At 44.9% G+C, this 5,305-nt stretch overlaps 1 pseudogene; it reads left to right on the top strand.

Annotated features, from left to right (window-relative positions):
- Positions 1-230: 230 nt before the first annotated feature.
- LOC116654186 (uncharacterized) lies at positions 231-4,263 on the top strand (annotated as a pseudogene).
- Positions 4,264-5,305: the final 1,042 nt, after the last annotated feature.

Here is a 5,305-nt window from a genome sequence, read left to right as displayed (position 1 = left end):
TCCTGTGCAGGCAGTGGGATGAGCTGCACTGATCCTGATCGATGTGCATGTGGGTTTTGTGGGTCAGCAGACAGAGCACTGGGGACACCCATGCTATGTGGACAGAGGGACACAGCACTGGGAGACCTAGGCTGGTGAGACAAGCACACAGCCTGCCTGTCTGAGCAAAAGTACTGCTGAATGAAAGCTCATTAGTCTTGTTCGACTGATGTCATCTGCTGTTTTGCAGGATGTGCATGAAGACAAGCATGAATGCTATAGCTGTAGTCAGAAGACTCTTCCTTGTCCTTTTCCAGCGCAAAAAAAACTGGTGTTCTTGCTCTGTGTGGGTAAGAAAACCTCAGCAAATGGTAGTCTCCAAGAGAGGCAAAATCTGTGCCTGTTTTGGGTGAATTTTTGGAAAACTGAGTCCTTCTGGATGTTTTGGGGGAGGATGGAGAGCAGAAAAGCAACTGAAAGGGGATTATTTTCCCCCAAGTTATGGAGGTTCCTCTGTTGTTTTGCACTAGTACAACCAGGTGTTGACTCAGTGAATTCCCCCCTCTGTTAATATTGATTAATATTTAAAGCCCCGTTATGAGGCCTGCCTCCTGTATGCTGTGTGCACAGGGCTGTGGAGGCTGGGGCAGGGTTAATGTGCTTCTGTGATACTCAGTCTGAATTCCTGGGGTGAAAGTCTGGCAGTCACCTCCTGACAACTGCTGCTGTGATCTTAGCAAGATCAGGGTTCAGAAATGGGTGTTTACCTGCGTTGTGTTTATGCATGTAGCAATGCAGAAATAATTGGCTGATGAAAGCCTCTGTGTGGTGAGTGTAGGAAATGTGGGAGAGACCCCGTGTTGCAGTGTCTGCATTGAGTGTATGTCACCGCTTGTGTTCTCCCTCTAAAAGAAGGAAAACCAATTCTAATTTCATACCATCGTTGAGAGGCCAGTTGTTTGTCATAGAGAAAAAAAATCACTGCTGCTTAATGACCAAGATGAGACCATTGTCATTTTCATAAAGAGGAAAGAGCTATCACAGTGTACAGTGATATAATGACTATTTTGTGGTACAATATGGGAAGTGCTGAGGAAAGTAAAATTAAAAGCCTTTTATCTACCATCAGAATGGATTCTTTACTAATGGTAAGAAGAACAGAAAAAGAAAAAACAAATGCCAAAAAATCCTTATTCTTTTGTGCCAGCATGAACACAGCAGCATCTTTGTGAAGCCAGAAAGAGGAGCTGGGTACAACAATGGGCAAGGAGAAGGGTTAGACCTCAGAGCTTGCCCCAGACCCACAGGGTTCGTGGGGAAATCCTACCCCTTCCCCAGGTCTTAGAGCTGCAGCAGTGTCCGTGGTGTTGATTCCCATTTTGTGCTCTGCGTCATGTCAACAGAAGGGTGTAAATGATGGAGGAGCCTTTCCCTGCTGCATCCACAGTCCCAAATTCTCTGCAGCTATTGGAAGTTCTCTCTCTTAGTGTTCAACTTCACAGTCTTTCTGCCACTCTTCATCTCCTCTCTCAGTAGGTTTCTCTTTCTGTCCTTTTTAAAGGTACCCTTTCAAGCAGCTCTCATACTGATGAACTTAAGCTGCTAGCTCCTAGCTCCCTCCCTTTAACTTCTGTCATACCCTGAATTCTTTTCTCAGTGTTGCCCTGTCCCATCTATTTTCTCTTGCTCTAACTCCATCCCAAGCATGACAAGCTGGATGAATCCCTGAAATGCTCCTGCCCACCTTCACTGAGAGCAGGAAATGAAGTAGCCTGTCTGCAGCAGCTGTAGACAAGCACTTTTATTTGGACCCTTTCTGTGACCTTCTTCTCCCTAATACACTGTATACCTCCAGCAGAGATCTGCTGGTATAATTACTGCTCTGCTGGGTATCCACACTTGACTTTCTATTTCCTTAGTGCCTTGTTCACTCCAGCCAGCTAGAGGTCCCACCTCTAGAATATTGATGATATCCTGTTGCCTTTGTGAATGTGTAAGGACATTACACCCTCTGGAAAACATTGACAACAATACACTGATGGTGTTTGTTCCATTCAAGCCTCCAGATTTCTTATGGCTGAGGGAAGTATTGCTGAAAACAAAGAACAAGGTGAGATGTCTTTAATGACAGATGGTTGAAACCAGGTTATCTGTAGTCACATACTCAATAGCTCTCATAATCATGTATCTTACAAATATTTAATGAACCACACAAGGCACTTGAGACCTTATTTGTCACTAATTAGACCCCACCTAGATTGCAGATGGGTGTAGGAGAACTAGTGGAAAAGACCAGGAGATGCTTTATTCCTCCAAACTCTCAGTCCTTCTGTGCATCCAGCCAGGGCCATCTTTTACTTTAGCATGGTGTTTTGGGTTTTGAACCCTGTTTCTTCAAAGAAAAGAAGGCTTTTCTTGCTTGTCACCACAGCACAGTGTTACTCTAATTCCAGTCTGCCCTGTAAGCTTTTGCCATTTTGAATTCAAGTAACTTTTCAGAGTTGAATTTCTGGCTGTAGTTCTAGACCTCAGGACACCTGCTTCTCTAGTGATAGCAGCTTTGTCATAAAGCTCTTTCATACGTGTTCCTGTGATTTTCCTGTCTCTAGACCATTACTGATAATTAACTAGCATATTGAGAGGAATTTTGGTTGGCATTCCTTAAAACATTCAGGTCTTGCAGATCTCTGGCCTGAGGCTGGCTGTTATGCCCACTACTTCGGGAATGCAAATTTCCCCTTCACTGCACAATGGAGGATTACTTCATTAATGAATCTACTTTGTCTTCAGTCCTGACGATCTTTGTGATGGTGCTGTGCAATCTTTAATTAACTTTAAGCCTGCTGGGCACCACCAGGATGTTTATAATCTGCAACAAAAGCAGGAGAAGCTTGAAGGCCTAGTGTGGTGAAATAACCTTGTCCAAGGTCATGCACTAACTTGGTAGGGGCTGAGATTAGGTGCCAAGTCTCCTGACTGCTGAAGCAGTGCTGTAAAAAACTACATTTCCCTGCTAAACTGCTTGGAAAGTGTGAAGCAGGGCAATCCAGAGGAGGAGTGCTAAGTGCTTGGTTAAGCCTGTGGGACCAGATCAGCCACTCACAGTGCGGTGGGTGTTCTGCACCATCACAAGGTTGTTAAGGCAAGGTCTCAGCTGGTACAAGGCCATGTTAGTTTTATGTGAGCAGAGGGAAGTTTTGTAACACATAGGCCAGGGACAGGAATTTAATGCATGGATAGGAACTAAGGTTTCACACGAAGGCCCCCAGCAGGGAACACACACAAAGAGGCACACAGAAATGAAAGAGATGTAGGGACTTAGTACAGGCTCAGTTATAGATGTGGTCTTCTTAGAAGGCGTGCTACCATCCAAAAGCTTTTTCATTTCCATGGAGCTCCACATTTGATAATCTCAGAGGCTGTACGTTCCTGAGTCCCCATCTTCTGCAGCATCTCCTCATAAGATGCTCCTTGTTTGAGTTCTGGGATTGCTATCCAGGCACCTGTTCTGTTTTATTTATGTATTTTTTTCCTGCATGGAGTGTGAAGGAAGCTACTGGTCCCAGCTGCAAAGGTGTTGCTGATGTCAGTTTTGTAAAAGTATGAGTTTGAAATGCTAAACAGATGTTCTCTCTTTTCCCTTCTCAGAGATATGCCACCACGGGAATCATTGCTTTGAACTTAGCCCTCCATCTGTGCCAAGAGGTCAACATTGCAGGCTTTAGTTACCCTGGCAACCATGACAATGCTACACCAATACATTATTACAATACTGGTCTCTCACTGAAAAACGAGGTAGAAAATGCTTTCCCTTCAAACTAAGGTGTTCTCCATAGGGGAACCCATTGGAAAAAGCTGGGACTAAAGGAGCTATGAGAGCTGGTACCTATTGCCAGTGCTGCTTGTGGAAATTAGAATCATAGTTGGAGTTGGAAGGGATCCTTTTAAAGGTCAACTAGACCAACTCCTCTGTAAGTGCTAGGGTACTTTTTCTTCCCAAAACTACTTGAAAACAGATGCTGGTTTCCTCTTCATGCCTTTAATCTGTCCTAGTTTGCTGACTCAGGTCCTGTGCAGTGGGGCTGTAAGTTGGGTCAGGCAGGATCTGTGCATTTCAGGGAGAATTAGAGGCACTGTAAGGATTAACCTGTAACTTCGGCTTTCTTATCCATGCAGCTCTTTCAGCATAATCTCACAGCAGAGAGAAACTGGCTTCTGAAAATGATGGAGTGGGGAGTGACTGCTGACTTAACCTACCATGCCTTCCAGGCCCAGAACCATTGAGGGGAGGCCATGCTATCCCCATCCAGACACCTCAGTTGGGCTTTCCCTTCTTTCAGGTGGAATGGGAGGTCAAACCCGGAGGTTCAGAGCACTTTCCCCATCTTCCATTTGCCTCTGGCTTCCACCACTGTCTGCTGTAGTGGAGGATGAGTGTTGCACAACACTTCTTCCTTATATAATCTCCTCCTGCTTTGTCATCAGCCATCCTGTACTCACTGAGCTACTTGTGAAAAGCACCAGACTGAGATGCTAAGCTGGTCTGAAGGCCCTGAGAAACTCAAAGGTGAAGGAGTAGTGTTTACCCTGAGATTTCAGACTCCTTCATGCACAAATTGGAGCAGAAGAAAGTTACATCCATTGCTTTGGAAATGGACTAGGTTGAAAACACAAGTTTACTGTCTTGCTAATTGTTGGGAAATGTTAATGTCTGCAGTAAACACACACACAAAAAATGTATCTTTTATTGTTCTGTTAGAGAATAAATGGACTTCTGAGCTTTGTTGCAGCCATTTCAGCCAGGTCTTCATTGAAAGGAAGCTCTAAGGGTGGGATTGGCTTAATTTATATCAGACTGCATGTGTGGAAACATGCTGTGTTTTCAGCATTACTATGCTACCCGTATAACTTCAGGCACTTTCTACACCAGGCAAAGCTTCTGCTTCCCCTCCCACTTCCTTCCCCTCTATGCTGTGGTCAGGCTTTCAGGGTACTTCCCATGCTATTCGATTCCTGGGTAACTTCTCAGCCCTCTCTCCTGAAGGCTTTCTCTTACTCCTTCTCATGATCTGTGAAGAGCTGATCCCCTTCATGTTGTTCTTTACTCAGACTGGTTCCTCCTCTAGAGCTGGAATAGTTTTGCCCTGGTCCCTGCATGCCATTGTGGCCAAAGAAATACTACCTTGCCCCAAGAGCCTTGTGGAAGAACCGAGGCCTCATTGCAGCTTTGAGAAAGGGCACTTGAAGGCTAAAAGGGGATGACCTAATCTTGTGCATGCAAACTGAACTGAACTGAGCTTGGAAGGAAGAAAAAAAAGCTGTTTCA

Source organism: Coturnix japonica, chromosome 21 (genome assembly GCF_054131305.1).
Source record: "Coturnix japonica strain WE chromosome 21, WE-NBRP24, whole genome shotgun sequence".
Taxonomy (NCBI): domain Eukaryota; kingdom Metazoa; phylum Chordata; class Aves; order Galliformes; family Phasianidae; genus Coturnix; species Coturnix japonica.
Note: the sequence above shows the minus strand (reverse complement) of the source record. Positions and strands in the feature narration are given on the sequence as shown.